The sequence below is a fragment of the Triticum urartu genome, chromosome 7, assembly GCF_003073215.2.
Source record: "Triticum urartu cultivar G1812 chromosome 7, Tu2.1, whole genome shotgun sequence".
NCBI classification, from domain to species: domain Eukaryota; kingdom Viridiplantae; phylum Streptophyta; class Magnoliopsida; order Poales; family Poaceae; genus Triticum; species Triticum urartu.
In genome coordinates, this window is record NC_053028.1 from 119225817 (window position 1) to 119242606 (window position 16790).

At 48.6% G+C, this 16790-nt stretch overlaps 1 pseudogene; it reads right to left on the minus strand.

Moving 5' to 3' along the window:
- Positions 1 to 520: 520 nt before the first annotated feature.
- LOC125518524 lies at positions 521 to 6836 on the minus strand (annotated as a pseudogene).
- Between the last annotated feature and the right edge of the window lie 9954 nt (positions 6837 to 16790).

Consider the following 16790-nt stretch of genomic DNA (forward strand, 5'->3'; position numbering starts at 1 on the left):
CATTACGTGCTAGCTGATTATAAGCAGGAGGGTGGAAGATTGAGGAAGGAGTAGGAACGGGAGGGAGGACAGTAGAACGAGGAACAAGAGGTACGAGGGAATACCTTGCTAGGCGATGGCGATGGCGATGGCGAGTTGGAGCAGCGGCGGCACGCGGCGACCAGAAGATGACGAGGTGGCGAGGAGAGAACGGGATCGCTGGGGAGTCGGGAGAGTTGGGGTAACCCTAACGTTCGTGGGTCCAGATGGGAGCCGGTGGGTTGGGCTCAGATTTTTTCGTGGGTTCGACCCATGCATGCTGACCAGCGAACCTCCTTTCACAGGTTCTTTCCTAAGCGTGGCTACAGGGGTATTCGGGATGAGCATAGCATAGTTGAGGAGATCCTGCGCAGACTACCAAACAACGAAAAGTGGGTCGAGTAGAGAACATACAGGCTTATGCAGGCTATCAAACACATCCTAAATATTCATGCGTGCAGTTCAGGGCCTGACTGACCGGCGCAAACGTCCCGTCCGCGCACTAGCGATAGGACCGAAAGAACGCATTAGGGCGCGGCGGTATGGCAGTCGGAGATCCTTGATCGCACTCTCGAGCCTCTCTTGGAAAGTCTTGTCAATCGGGCTCCAGGTGTGACAGCCGCCGGCGTGGAGCAGCCCAAGGCGCGGCCAGTTGTCGACGAGAGCGGCCAACGAGTCTTGCTCGACCATGCCGCCCGACAGCGCGAGCTGCTCCAGCAGAGGGAGCTTCTTCGCCACCGCGTGGATGAAGTGCCTGCTCGCCATGTCGAACCGGCAGGTCACGTGGAGGCTCCGCAGCAATGGCGCCCTGTTAAGAAAGAGGTAGATTATCAGTCAGGATTTCGGGTTTAGGAGAGGTATACATACGTGAGACGATTTGGATCGATCGATCGGCGTAGTACGTGCGGGCGAGGAAGAGGAGGAAGGTGCTGTTGACGCGGCCGCGGAAGGACTCGCAGCGGCCGGCGCTGCGCCGCACGGCGGCACGCGCCATCTCCTACCAGCCCGCCTGTTAAATTGTGATCCAAATTATACCGTGTTGGACTAGACGTAGTACAATCGGTGTGGGCCTTTGCGTTGACGTCGATGCGTCTCGTTTACTTGTCCTTTAAGGACTCTCATGTATCGCCCTCTTATATACCTCATATAGTCGCACCTCAGACGGTCTGTCGTCTTGTGCATGTAATACTCCTCCTCACAGTGATCGCGCTTTCGTGCGTCCGTGATTTTCTCCCGCAAGGGTTTTCTTTAAAATCTGTGTATCTCTGTCTCGTTTATTCTCGTTATTATCTAACAAGTGATATACAGAGTCAAGTTTTTACAGATACGAGATTGAGACGAGAGATTAGGTTACGTGCGCGGCGGCGGCGCACGTCTGGGCGATCCGTCGAATCCGAGTGGAGATCGATTTTCGACACGGCAGCTGGCCAGCCGCACGTCGCCGAGTCCGAGTTACCGCTGCTGCTGCTCCACGTACGGGCTTCAAGTCCCGAGGCATCAGGGACGATTTGCTTGCTCCACCTTTTCACGTGGTCAAGCCAGCGCCTAATCGATCTACTACTTCCACGCTACAATTCATCATACAAAGGGATCGACTCAGCTACTAGTGCATAGTACTAGTACTGATCAATTTTGGAGTACTGTTCACCTCGAGGGTACTAGTATTGGTTCAGATCTTAAATTGCTACGTCCAACCAGTTACTCTACCAGGTGCTATCTATCCTATATTTTTATTCACTCCGCAAATTAATTCTATCAAGAATTTTCTATCGGGCTTGTACTACTTTGTGTACATAGATTTATCGACTCATGGCTTCCATGAAGTACGATCTTCCGCTGCTGGACCGTGACACAAGGTTTACCCTATGGCAAGTCAAGATGCGGGCGTTGTTGGCACAGTCTGACTATGATGAAGCACTGGATAGTTTTGGGAAGAACCGAATTGAGGACTGGACTGCTGAGGAGAAAAGAATTGATTGTAAGGCTTTGTCACAAATTCAACTCCATTTGCATAATAATATTTTGCAGGAAGTTTTGAGCGAGAAAACTGCCGCCGCTCTATGGTTAAAGCTGGAAGGGATTTGCATGACTAAAGATCTCACCAGCAAGATGCATCTGAAGCAAAAATTATTCCTGCACAGGTTACCCGAGGGAGGTAATGTTTTGAATCATATTTCAGAATTTAAAGAGATCATATCTGATCTAGCTGCAATGGAGGTTAAGTATGAAGAGGAAGATACTGCTCTAATGTTACTTTGTTCACTGCCAAGTTCTTATACCAATTTTAGAGACACCATATTATACAGTCGTGATGCTCTCACACTTAATGAAGTTTATGAAGCTTTGAACTCTAAGGAGAAGATGAAATTAATGGTGCCTCATGATGGTTCGAGTTCATCCCAAGCCGAGGGATTATCTGTTCGTGGCAGGACAAAGGAGAAGAACTCACACAATGGAAACAGAGGCAAAAGTAAGAACGGCCACAGGGGCCGGTCACAATCCAGAGACAAGAAGTATTGTAGATATTGCAAGAGAGACGGGCATGACATCTCTGAGTGTTTCAAGTTGCAGAATAAGGAAAAGAGAAAAGGTAACAAACAAGGTGAAAATTCTGCTAACGTTGCTCGTGATGATAGTTCCGATGATGCTCTTGTCGTTATTGCTGGATGTGCTGAGACCAATGATGAGTGGGTACTTGATACTGCATGTACTTTTCATATGTGTCCACATAGAGATTGGTTTAATACTTTTGATTCCACTACTTCTGCTGGTTCCGTTTTGGGTTTTGATAATTCACCATGCAAGATTGAAGGCATAGGTTCTATTCGAATCAAGATGTTTGATGGCATAATCAGAACTTTGACAGATGTTCGGTATATTCCGAAGATGAAGAGAAATCTTATTTCTATGAGTGCCCTTGATGCAAAGGGATACAAGTATTCAGGTGAAGATAGTGTTTTGAAAGTCACCAAAGGTTCCCTTATTGTGATGAAAGGTGATCTAAGTTCGACCAATGGTCTTTATTACCTTCGATTCTACAGTTTCAGGTAACGCTACTCCAGTTGTTTCAAAGAATTCTGATTGTGATGCTGCTAAGCTTTGGCATATGCGTCTTGGACATATGAGTGAACTTGGTTTAGCAGAGTTAAATAAGAGAGGTCTTCTTGATGGATATGAACCTGGTAAACTGAAATTTTGTGAGCATCGTATCTTCGGCAAACACAAGAGGGTGAAGTTCAACACTTCGACTCATACAACTGAAGGTATTCTTGATTATGTGCATTCTGATTTATGGGGACCATCTCGCAAGAAGTCACTAGGTGGTGCTAGTTACATGCTGACTATTATTGATGATTATTCGAGAAAAGTATGGCCTTATTTCTTGAAGCATAAATATGAAGCATTCTCAGCATTTAAGGAGTGGAAGATTATGATTGAGAGACAAACTGAAAAGAAGGTAAAAATACTTCGCACTGATAATGGTATGGAATTCTGTTCTAAGCAATTTAAGAATTATTGCAAGTCTGAAGGCATTGTCAGACACTACACCGTTCCTTATACTCCTCAACAAAACGGGGTTGCTGAGCGCATGAACATGACCATTATTTCTAGAGCCCGTTGCATGTTGTCCAATGTAGGTTTGCATAGGCGTTTTTGGGCTGAGGCCGCTTCCACTGCTTGTTATCTCATTAACCGTTCACCATCTATTGCTCTTAATAAGAAAACTCCAATTGAGGTATGGTCTGGTTCACCTGCTGATTATTCACAGTTGAGAGTTTTTGGTTGCACTGCTTATGCTCATGTTGATAATGGAAAATTGGAGCCTAGGGCTGTTAAGTGCATCTTTCTTGGTTATAAGTATGGTGTTAAAGGTTTTAAATTATGGAATCCTGAAACCCAGAAGGTTGTTATTAGCAGAAATGTTATCTTTAATGAATCTGCTATGTTACATGATGTTTCATCTACTAATGTTCCCGTTGAGAGTGAACAACAGCCTATTGTTCAGGAGCCTACTGTTCGGGTGGAGCATGTTATTGATAAAGGTGATACATCTGGTAATGAAATTGTTGATGCACATGATGAACCCGCCGTTAATGATGATCATGTCACTCCCACTCCAAATCAGCCTATTGTTCCACCCAGTTGGAATCTCGCACGTGACAGAGTCAGGCGGGGTATTAATAAACCTGACAGGTTAATTGAAGAGTGCAATATTGTTTCTTTTGCTTTATCTGTTGCAGAAGAAATTGAAGGTAATGTTGAGCCTTCTTCATATTCTGAGGCTATTATTTCTGGTGATAGTAATAAGTGGATGACCGCTATGCATGATGAGATGGAATCACTTGAAAAGAATGGCACTTGGGATTTAGTAAGATTGCCTAGAGAGAAGAAACCTATTCGTTGCAAGTGGGTTTTCAAGAGGAAAGAAGGTGTTTCTCCTAATGATGAGACAAGATATAAAGCAAGGTTAGTTGCTAAAGGTTACAGTCAGATTCCAGGTATTGACTATAACGAAGTCTTTTCTCCTGTTGTGAAGCATAGCTCTGTTCGCACTTTACTTAGTATTGTTGCCATGCATGATCTTGAGCTTGAACAATTGGATGTTAAAACCACATTTTTACATGGAGAATTAGAAGAGGATATTTATATGGAACAACCTGAAGGTTTTGTTATTCCTGAAAAAGAAAAGCTTGTCTGTAAGTTAAAGAATTCTCTTTATGGATTGAAGCAATCCCCTAGACAGTGGTACAAGAGATTTGACACCTTTATGCTCTCTCAAGGTTTCAAAAGGTCTAACTATGATAGTTGTGTTTATTTGAAAACTGTCAAAGGTTCAACTATTTATTTGCTCCTTTATGTTGATGATATGCTTATTGCTGCAAAGAGTATGTTAGAGATTAATGAACTAAAGAAGCAATTGAGTAATGAATTTGAGATGAAGGATTTGGGTGCAGCAAAGAAAATACTTGGCATGGAAATATCCAGAGATAGACCGTCTGGAAAAGTGTATCTAAGTCAGAAGGGATATATTGATAAAGTTCTTCGTCGTTTTAATATGCATAATGCCAAGCCAGTAAGTACCCCGTTAGCTGCACACTTCAAATTATCATCAGCTTTATGTCCTAAGTCAGATGCAGATATTGAGTACATGTCTAGAGTTCCCTATTCGAGTGCAGTTGGTTTACTTATGTATGCCTTGGTTTGTTCTCATCCTGACTTATCATATGCATTGAGTGTTGTCAGTAGATACATGGCTAATCCTGGAAAAGAGCATTGGAAAGCAGTTCAGTGGATTTTCAGATACCTGCATGGTACTTCTAATGCTTATTTACAGTTTGGGAAAACTAGAGATGGACTTGTTGGTTTTGTTGATTCTAATTTTGCTGGTGATTTGGATAAGAGAAGGTCACTCACAAGTTATGTTTTCACCATTGGTGGTTGTGCTGTGAGTTGGAGAGCAACTTTGCAGTCTATTGTGGCTTGTTCCACTACTGATGCCGAGTATATGGCTATTTCTGAGGCATGCAAAGAAGCTATCTGGTTGAGAGGTTTGTACACTGAGCTTTGTGGAGACTCATCTTGCCCTACCGTATTTAGTGACAGTCAAAGTGCTATATATCTTACAAAGAATCCAATGTATCATGAGAGAACAAAGCACATTAATGTCAGATATCATTATATTCGAGATGTTGTTGCTGAAGGTGATTTGAAGGTATGCAAGATAAGTACTCATGATAATCCCGCGGATATGATGACAAAGCCAGTTCCGACCAATAAGTTTGAGCTTTGCTCAGGCTTAGTTGGTATTTCTCACTAGTCCTATGGACTTTGACGCACAAGGTGTTTATGCTGATTTAGATGGAGTTATTCACTTTCTTCGACTACTGGAGGAAATTTGGATCAAGGTGGAGATTGTTAAATTGTGATCCAAATTATACCGTGTTGGACTAGACGTAGTACAACCGGTGTGGGCCTTTGCGTTGACGTCGACGCGTACGAGTACAACTCGTTTACTTGTCCTCTAAGGACTCTCATGTATTGCCCTCTTATATACCCCATGTAGTCGCACCTCAGACGGTCTGTCGTCTCGTGCTTGTAATACTCCTCCTCATAGTAATCGCGCTTTCGTGCGTCCGTGGTTTTCTCCCGCAAGGGTTTCCACGTAAAATCCGTGTCTCTTTGTCTCATTTATTCTCGTTATTATCTAACGCCGCCGGTGGGTCTGAGTCTGGGTCCGCGTCCTCGTCGGCGGCGAGGTCGATGTGCCGCCACAGCAGCGGCTCATCGTGGGCCAGCCGCCGTCACGAGGCGCACGCGCAGCCCGCGCTGCGGAGGACGTCGGCTTGCGGGACCAGGCTGAGGATGACCGACAGGACGTCGCGGGGCAGCGCCGCCCAGTCCCTCCACTCCGCCTTCCAAGGAAGACCATGCACATGCTGCACGTCCTTCCTGCGGCGGCCGGACAGCGGATCGGCTGCCGGAGCTCTGTGTCTCCGCCTCGACCTTAGAGCATCTCTAGCCGCGCCTCCAACAGGTCCTTCCCATGCGTTTTTGCCGTGCCGGCGTTGAAAAAACGGTCTAGTCACGCCCCTAGAAACCCGTTTTTCGCCGGCTCGGGCCGAAACTGGTGCCAGCGGACCCAGGCCGAACCCGGTTTCCTAGGGGCGTCTGGAGCGCCGACACAAGCGAAAAGGACGCATGGGTCCGCCCTGTCGGCGAGGCGAGCGCCTCTTCCCGCCGTTTCTTCCCGCGTTTTCCCCACTTCCCTCCCGTACTCTTCCTTCCTTCTGCTCGCCTCCCTCCCAGCCGGCCGCCATGCCACCGAAGAAGTACGTCGCCCCCCGCGTGACGGCAACCGCGACCGCCTCCGTCACCCAGCCGAAGCAGAGGAAGCCGAGGGCGCCGCCGATCAAGCCACCGGGCATGTCAAACGCCGAGTGGAGGGCGGAAGTTCAGCGGCGGGAGGCTGTCATTGCCGACCGGCGGAACAGGGCCATCGCCAAGAAGGCCCGCGACAACGCGGCGCGCGCGGCTGCGGTTGCCTCGGCGGACCAAACTGAGGCCGAGGCGACTCGCGCGGGGATGATGAATCCACCCGGAAGCCACGCCCAGTACGCGCCCTGGGGCCAGCAAGGCGTCGGCTCTCCGCAGCCATGGGGATCGCCCTCGCCGGGCTACATCGACGAGGACACGCACAGTGGGTTCAACCCAAACGTCACCTCCCCTTGGATAGCTGGCCCAGCGCACGCCCTCTCCCGCCTTCGCCGGCGTGCAGTACCCTCCATACAACTACTTGCCGCCCGCCTACGCTTCCTCCCCTATGCCGTGGCCCATTGCCCTTCTCGCACCTCGGCGACACCGACGAGACCGAGACCGACATGGACGACATCATCGCGGCAGGTTCGGCCGCGGCCGCCGCATCTCCCGGGTTCGTCACCCAGGACGAGGTGGTGGATCTCAGCGGCGGCATGGACGGCGAGCTCGGCTACGTCTACAACGAGGACGAGCTGGAGGAGGAGGAGGAGGAGGAGGAGGAGCCGACGCCTGCAACGGCAAAGGGGCGCAAGAAGAAGAAGAGGGCGGCCAGGACAGGCGAGCCGCACATCAAGTGGGCATCCAAGGAGGAGGAATGCCTTGCTGAAGCATGGAAAGTCGTCTGCCTCGACCCGACGACCGGCACGAACCAGAGCATCGACACGTACTGGGACCGCATCAAGGCCGAGTTCGACGAGCGCAATCTCGTCGACCCCTACTTCAAAGGCGTCTACATGCAGCGCGGCTCCAAGGCGATGGCGAACCATTGGGGGCGTATCCAGGGGGCGTGCAACAAATGGCATGGGGTCGTCGAGGAGGTCGCGGCTCGCCCGGAGAGCGGCGCCAGCGTCGAGGATCAGGTATGCCACGCTGGTCTCCCGCCTCTCTTCGCCGTGTATGCGCGCCAACTGTTTGTTCCTCCGCGCAGTTGCTGCGCATGTTCGCCCTGTACCGGCAGAGCAACAACGACGCCGAATTCAAGTACCTCCACGTCTACAAGCGCATTGACAAGTCCGAGAAGTGGGCGGAAGTCCGGTGCACCCTCGACAAGGCCAAGGAGACCTACAAGCCGGATGCGCCGACTCCTGGCGCATCGGAAGAGCGGCCGGACGGCAACAAAGTTGCCAAGAAGGGGAAATACGCCCACGTGGCCACCGCTCGAGTGCAGGAGTCCATCGAGCACTGCCTCGCCGACGCGCAGGCCCGGGCCTTCCTTCGTGAAGAGAAGACCGAGGCGCGGTGGTCGGCGTTGATGTCGAGCAGCGCCGTCAAGCTCGACCTGCTCCGGACGAACGTCGCTGCCAAGAAGAGAAACACCGACCTGGCTTAACTGCTGGGCGGGGCGGACATGCTCCAGAGCACCGACGAGACGGTCAAGGCGTGGTACTTGGCGGAGCGCGGCCTCATCCTGAACCAGCTTCCCTCGACAAGGACGCCGACGCCAACGCCAAGCCCGCGTGACGACGCCTCCACAACGCCCAGCACCACCGAAGCCGCGCCGACACCGCCCAGCGCAGAGGCTGCTCCGACACCGCCAAGCCCGCGCATGCCAACTCCGCCGACGCCTGGGGCAGAGCCCACCGAGTGATGCGCACGCAAACTTCTGCCGCTCTATTTTTTGTACGCCGAACTGTGGCTTGCAATCGCCCGACTTATGGCGTCTTTTGTGAGCGGGAACGACCAAGTTCGAATTTTTCGCGTCCTGGGGGCGGCACCTGGGGGCGTGACTGGGAGTTAGGTCGCCCCCAAGGGCCGAACTAGTGCTGGTTCGCCCCCAGACCGCCCTTTTTTAGCGCCATGGGGGGCCGAACGGCTGAAGATGCTCTTATTCCCATCTTGTTTTCTATGGTTAGGTTTGTGTCTCCACCTAGATCGATCGATCGAGCCTAATAATGTAAGGAAGCATTATTTTTTGAATCTCATAATATAGTAGTAGTACTATTAGGAAGCGTGCATATCTCGTACTGTAGCACCCAGTCCTGACCATCCACACTAAACCTAACGGCTAACAGGTCATGGTAGCAAAGGAAAACTCCCATGCGAGTTCACTTTTGGCCATACCATCCCAGGTACGTACGCTTGCATCAAGACGAGTGACACAATCCAGGCATGAAACAACTCTCGAACCAAACTAAATCCAGCGCCTGTGACCTTGGTCGTTGCTATCAGGGCATTTACAATGTTGACGTGTAAATTTGTTTCGGCATCCATCCACGAACAGAAGGATCAGTCCTCTGACATATATGCGTGAGCCAGCCATCAAAGACTGCGCACATACATTTGGCCCTAAAAAAATTAGATATACAGGTTCAAATGGCTGTATATATAGTTTAAAATAGTTAAAGTGCAGCGGTAGTTTTAATTAAAAAATATCACACTCCTACATTGTTGTCCCTCTTAACCGCGCAAAGATGATCCTTGATCTATCACTTGAAATTATGAACATCCTCCACCTCATGCTCCGTGTCTTCAAGCACCACCTACATCATCATCGTCGCATCTGTATAGTCCTCCTCATTGGACGACTCAACATTATAGTGGCGGAGCTTCAAAGAAAAATTGGGCGGGCTAGGCTAAAGAAGAGCATATTTTTTTGACATTAGTCACTGCTCAATCCCTTTTGTTTTCACTGAATTTGAACAAACAGTTACCAACAAGGTACGATACCATCTTTTACCTTGTTTCAAGGAACATACACTCAAATGCACTCAAAAAAAGATATAAAGCATTAGGTACAAACATTCGCTGATTACCAAGTAAAATATCTTCTTCTATTTCCATAAATGAATCTTCCCCTAATAATAAAGCGATGGACTTTTGTAATTACCAAACATTTGGATTTTAGCAATAGGCAAGAACGATTCTTACTTCACTCTAATTATATACATGCATGCATTAGAATGACTAATTTTTCTTTTACGTGCACTCCTCCCTCTAATAATATGCATATATGCACTAAAGGACGAAAAGCTGATGTTATCCTAAATTCTTTCTTTTTTCAAACTTCAAAATGTTTTGTAGCTCAAACCGCCGCTCCTATTGAAAAACCGTCTTCACAAAAAAAATCGTCTCAACGAGATATTCAAAACTAGACCCCATGTTGATATGTTCTGATGAATTTTTTTCGGACCAAAAGTTACCACACATCTGAACTACGTAAGTTATCACGTCTGTAATACATTAGTTACCGTGTCATTTACACAAAAGTTTCTCGTGGTATGTTTTCAACAAACTTTTATCCCAGGTTTAAAAAGTGATTATGATGTTTGCAGTGAGTTATCAGCTTTGCTGTTTATATTACCACGTTCCGCAAAAGTTATCGGGTATGCTTTTCAACAATATTCATTCCCTCGGTCAAAAAATTACCATGATATTTGTATATGAGTTATCAGCTCTCATGTATGTGTATTATCATGTTGTTTACGCAGGAGTTATTAGGAGGTATTTTTTAATAACATTTTTCCTTGGTATATTCCGACGACTTTTTTTCTGGAAAAAAAGTTACCAAGCCTATACTATGTAAATTATCACATCTGTGGTACATAAGTTATCAGCTTGTTTCCACAAAAACTACCATGCCATAAAAATGATTTCTCTTACCTTCTCCCTGAAGGAAATATGCCCTAGAGGCAATAATAAAGTTATTATTTATTTCCTCATATTATGATAAATGTTTATTATTCATACTAGAATTGTATTAACCGGAAATATAATACATGTGTGAATACATAGACAAACATAGTGTCACTAGTATGCCTCTACTTGACTAGCTCATTGATCAAAGATGATTGAGTTTCCTAACCATAGACATGAGTTGTCATTTGATCAACGCACTACTAGGAAAAGGACTATAGATGAAATGGATACTAATGGCGCACCTGACATGTGGTGCGCCACTACTATATAGCAGTGACGCATCATGTGCAGGTCCGCCATTAGTGTGGAAGACACTAATGGCGCACCAGACACATGGTGCGCCACTAGTAAATTTTTTTATTTTTCATTTTTCCAAACATACTAATGGCGCATCCAGGCACAGTGCGCCATTACTAGTTTTAACTAGCGCCATTACTAGTTTTAACTAGTAATGGCGCACCAGCCACATAGTGCGCCACTATTGTATTTTTTTATTCCTTTCTTTACAAAACTACTAATGGCGCACCGTGGCATAGTGCGCCATTACTAGTTTAAAACTAGTAATGGCGCACTATGCCACGGTGCGCCTTGGACATCCACATCTACCAACTCACTTTCCCCACTTCATTCTCTCCACCTCCTCCTCCAAGCTTGTCTCGGCTGCCTCCTCCTCCTCACCTCATTTGCACCATAGATTCATCCAAATTAAGTGGTTAAATTACCTTTTTTTGATAGGTAAGTAAGAGGGAAACTATCTTTATGTTGTTCTCCCTCCAACAACGTGCACATGCACTTTTTGTGGCCTAACTAGATCTATGTATGTTTGTGGTGTTGCATATATGTTTGTGTTTGCAGGTACCGGTATTTGAAATGCGATAATTGCCAATATTTTGCCGGAATGTTGATTCATTTCCGTTTCGGCGAGAATTTTGGCACTATGCATTATTTTTGGTCCTATTTTTAGGGAAAGTCATGCCAAATTTTTTCTTGGTTCTAAAATATCGTTTTGCTCTACCCCGCAGGCGACCATGGTCCGCACGATGACCGAAGGCATCGTGAATAGGTTTTTGAGCTCTGCGAAGGCCGAGATGCTTCAAAAGAACGAGACGGAGATAAGATGTCCGTGTCGAAGATGCAAGCTGAAGAGCCTTATTGCGGACCCGGATTCCGGGCAGGTGCGGGACCACCTGCTCTTGCGTGGTTTCATGGATGGCTATCGGTGGCAAGGTGATGAAGATGACTATGAATTCGTCCATGGGGGCCGGGCAAGAAATGAGGAAGGGTAGCAAGACAACCACCGCGGCTCGGGCGGGCGAGAAGGCGAAGAATCTCCAGGACATGATCACGACGGTGATGCTGTACACAGTCATCATGTAGAAGATGCCAGACATGATGATGAGGAAGATGCCGGAGCAGACGAAGGGCATGATCATGAAGATGAAGATGCCGGCGGAGCAGACGACGATGGACCATCAATGGGCTGGGTGCAGGACCCTCATATTCAAGAGCTGCTTCTCAAGCAGACGGATAACGCAAGGGCTGCCGCCCGAGAGAAATCCAAGCTGGATCAACTGGAGATAGACGCGGTTACTCCATTGTATGAAGGATGCAAGCTCGAGGATACCCGTCTGAAAGTAACGCTCATGGCTCTGGAGATGAAGGTAAAACACAAAATGACTGACGCATGCTTCGACGAGAACATGTCATTCTGGCACGAACGTCTTTCCAAGGGGAACAAGTGCCCGACCAGTTTCGAGGAGGCGAAGAAAATCGTGTGTCCTCTGGATATACTGCACGTGAAATACCATGTGTGCATGAACAATTGCATCATTTATCAGGACGAGCACGCGGAGTATACCATATGTTTGGTGTGCGGCGTCACTCGATACAAGAAGAGGAAGAAAGCTCCTCGAAAATCGGTGTGGTACTTTCCGATCACTCCTCGTCTACAGCGGTATTTCGCGGACCCTAAGGTAGCAAAGCTCATGCGTTGGCACGCGGATAGGGAGGAGAAGAAGCGAGAAGATGACGCAAATGATCCGGAGATAAATAAAAAAGACAAGATGCTGAGTCACCCTAAGGATGGGAGCCAGTGGCAAGCGTTGAACTTCGAACACCCAGAATTTGGGAAGGATCCAAGGAACATTGTACTGGGTGCGAGCACCGATGGAGTCAATCCGTTTGGCAGCCAGAGAAGCACACATAGCACCTGGCCTGTGTTTGTGTGGATGTACAACCTCCCCCCTGTTTGTGCATGAAGATGAAGTACATTCACATGAGTATGCTAATTGAAGGGCCGAAACAACCAGGAAACGACATCAATCTGTATCTGGGGCTGCTGAAAAAGGAGCTAGACACGCTGTGGAAAACGCCAGCCAATACATGGGACGCCACAGAGAAACAATATTTCCCTATGAGAGCCGCACTGCTCACGACGGTGCACGACTATCTCGGTTACGGATATCTCGCGGGGCAGGTGGTCCACGGATTTTCTGGATGCGTCAGGTGCATGGATGACACAATGTATCGCCAATTAGATAGAGTTCTCGGGTCTTCGAAAACCATGTTCATGGGACATCGAAGGTGGCTTCGCGATGATGACCTGTGAAGGAAAAGCAAGGATCTGTTCGATGGTGAAACCGAACCCCGAAGACGCCCGCGTACGAGGAGCGGCGAGGAAATAGACGAGCTGTTGAAAAATTGGAAAGATTGCCCACTGCCGGGAAAGAAGCAAAAGGCGCCAGAGACGGGAAAGAAGCGAAAGGCGCCAGAGCCGCTGCTGAAGGTATGGAAAACGAGGTCTGTATTCTGGGACTTGCCGTACTGGAAGATCCACCGTGTGCCTCACAGCCTTGATGTCATGCATATCACGAAGAACGTGTGCGAGAGTCTGCTAGGTACCCTGCTCAACATACCAGAGAGGACCAAAGATGGGCCGAAAGCAAGGGCAGGCTTGAAATCAATGGGCATCAGGGAGGAGCTTCACGCTAATGATGATGATGATGATGATGATGAGGCGAAGCAGGACACGGAAAGTCGTCGCGAAGGCAAAAAGGCCAAGAAGACCAGAAATGACTACCCTCCCGCATGCTTCACTCTAAGTCAGGAGAAGATCGATCAGTTTTTCACCTGCCTCATAGGAGTAAAACTTCCTTACAGTTACGCGTGGAAGATAAGCAGATACCTAGACCCAGCGAAGCAGAAGTTCAGCGGGATGAAGTCTCACGACTGTCACGTGCTGATGACGCAGATACTTCCAGTTGCAATCCGTGGGATTATGGACGCGCACGTTCGTGAAACGCTATTTGGCCTATGCAACTTTTTCGACGTCATCTCTCGGAAGTCGGTTGGCGTGAGGCAAATCAGAAGGCTACAGGAAGAGATCGTGGTGATACTATGCGAGCTTGAGATGTACTTCCCGCCCGCATTCTTCGACGTTATGGTGCATCTGCTGGTCCGTATCGTGGAGGATATCATCCAACTCGGGCCGACGTTCCTGCACAACATGATGCCGTTCGAAAGGATGAATGGTGTCATCAAAGGATACGTTCGCTACATGTCACGTCCAGAGGGAAGCATAGCCAGGGCCTTTCTGACCGAAGAGTGCATCTCCTATTGCACGAATTATCTAGGCATCGAGAACCCCGTTGGTCTGCCCGTCAACAGGCACCTCGGCAGGCTCGCTGGATGGGTCACCGTGAGGGTCGCCGTGAAATGCATGTCGACTTCGAGGGTCGACTCATCGACTTTGAAAGAGCAAACCTAGTCACGCTACAACACATAGACGTGGTTGATCCTTGGGTGGTAGAGCACAAAACCTTTATTGAGAAGACGTATAATGACCGAGGCCAACAGAGGACGGACGGAGATATAATCAAAGAGCACAACTCATGTTTCACGCGTTGGTTCAAGCAGAAGCTTCTGTCGTACCCTTTACATGAGGATTCTTCCACGGAAGAACAACTCATATTCGCCTTGTCACAGGGTGCCGAGCACAACCTGATGACGTATGAGGCGTACGATATCAACGGCTACACATTCTACACCGAGGGAAAGGACATGAAGAGCGATGATTATCAGAACTCCGGGGTAACGATGGAATCCTACACCGGTAACGACAAGGACAGATACTACGGAAGGATCGAGGAGATCTGAGAGCTGAGCTACACTGGAGAGAAGGTCCCGATGTTCCGTGTCAGATGGGCCAAGAACGTCATAAAAGAAGACCGGTATTTCACCACCATGGTTATACCCGAAGCCAAATCCAAGACCGCGGGCGCAAACGTCACCGCGAAAAATGAGCCATGGGTACTGGCTTCCCAAGTGGACCAATGCTTCTTCATTACCGACCCGCCAAAGCCCAGTCGTGTTGTTGTGAGGAGAGGCAAAAGGAAAATCACCGGAATGGATGGAGTCGCCAATGAGCAAGACTTCGACAAGTACGGCGACCCGAAGATGGAACATGACGACGATGATGAAGTATCAACATACACCACAAGAAGAAGCAGGACCACCCTATCTAAAGGACGTCCGTTCAAGAGAAGAACTCCATTTACGAAAAATAAGGGCAAGAAAATTGTGAACAGATAGCTAGCTAAGATCGATTGTATTTAAATTGTAGCCTTCATTTCTCGATTGTATTTCATGGGCACTTTTTGAACTCATGAATGTTTTTAAATTTCATGGACACTCAATCTCGACCCCCCTCCATCTCAACCGCTATCCCACCTCGCCAGATCCGGTCCCCCTCGCCGCCGAGCACCCCCCGCACCCTCTCCCACGCTCCACCGGCCGCCGCCGCCGACCCCCCGCACCCTCCCCGCTCCACCGCTGCCGATGACCCCCCACACCCTCTCCCCCGCTCCACCGGCCGCCGCCGACCACCCACCGCACCCTCCCTCGCTCCAGTGCCGCCGATGACCCCCCGCACCCTCCCTGACCCACTCCACCGTCACAAATGAATGCAACTAAAATTGCAAAAAAACAAATTTGATTATATTTTCAAATAACAAATTTGATGATATTTTCAAATAATAAATTTGATGATATTTTTTCATATTCATAAATATTTTCAAATAACAAATTTGATGATATTTTTTAAAAAATTATTACTATTTTTATTAAAAATTATTACTGTTTCATATTCATATTCATTTTCTAAAAAATTATTAGATGCAACAAGAAAAATAATAAAAAATTACTTATGGCGCACCTCTGGCTGGTGCGCCATTGCTATATAAAAAAAGATTACTAATGGTGCACCTCTCGCTGGTGCGCCATTGCTATATAAAAAAGATTACTAATGGCGCACCGCTGCGGGGTGCGCCATTAGTAAGCTTCCCCCCTAGCTAATTCCTCCCTCTCCCTCTCGCCAGATCCCCTTCGCCCCTCTCCCTCGCCAGATCCACCCGCGCGCTGCCCCGACGCCACCGCCCCGACCCCCGCTGCCCCCGCGCCCCTCACCACCGCAGCTCCCCCGCGCCGCCGGCCCCGCGCCCCCGCGCCCCCACCACTGCAGCTCCCCGGCGCCGCCGCCCCCGCGCCCCGAGCCGGAGGAGGAGGACCAGGAGGAGGACGAGGGGGAGGAGGAGACGACGACCACCTCTACCTCAGCTCAGCCAGGCCATGCGACGCCGAGCTGAGCGCCGCCTCCCTCGCCGTCCCCCCTCCGCCCGCGCCCTCGACGTGTGTGTCACCGGAGCTTCAACGCCCAGCCGCTGCCGGAGCTTCAACGCCGGCGTCTTCCTCCATTCCCCCATCCCCTCCCTAGGTGATTCCTTCCTTCTCCTCCACCCCTCCCCTGCAAACCCTAGGGCCATGGCAGCATTTGTATATTGCTCTTGTCGAGACCGTGAACAATTCTTTTTAAACAACAAATGGTAGTCCAAGGTAACAGTGGTAGTCTGCTTGTGTGTGAGGCACTTCTTCATGTATGATTAGTTTTCTTTTACTGAAATACAAACTATGAAATGGAAACAATTGAGTATGCAATCTGAGGGCATTCAAGTTGTAATGGCTGTAGCTTTTGATAAGAACAACATATGTTTCTCGACCAAGTATATTCTTTTGATTTTTGAGTGTTTATAGTGTGGACCTCTAGT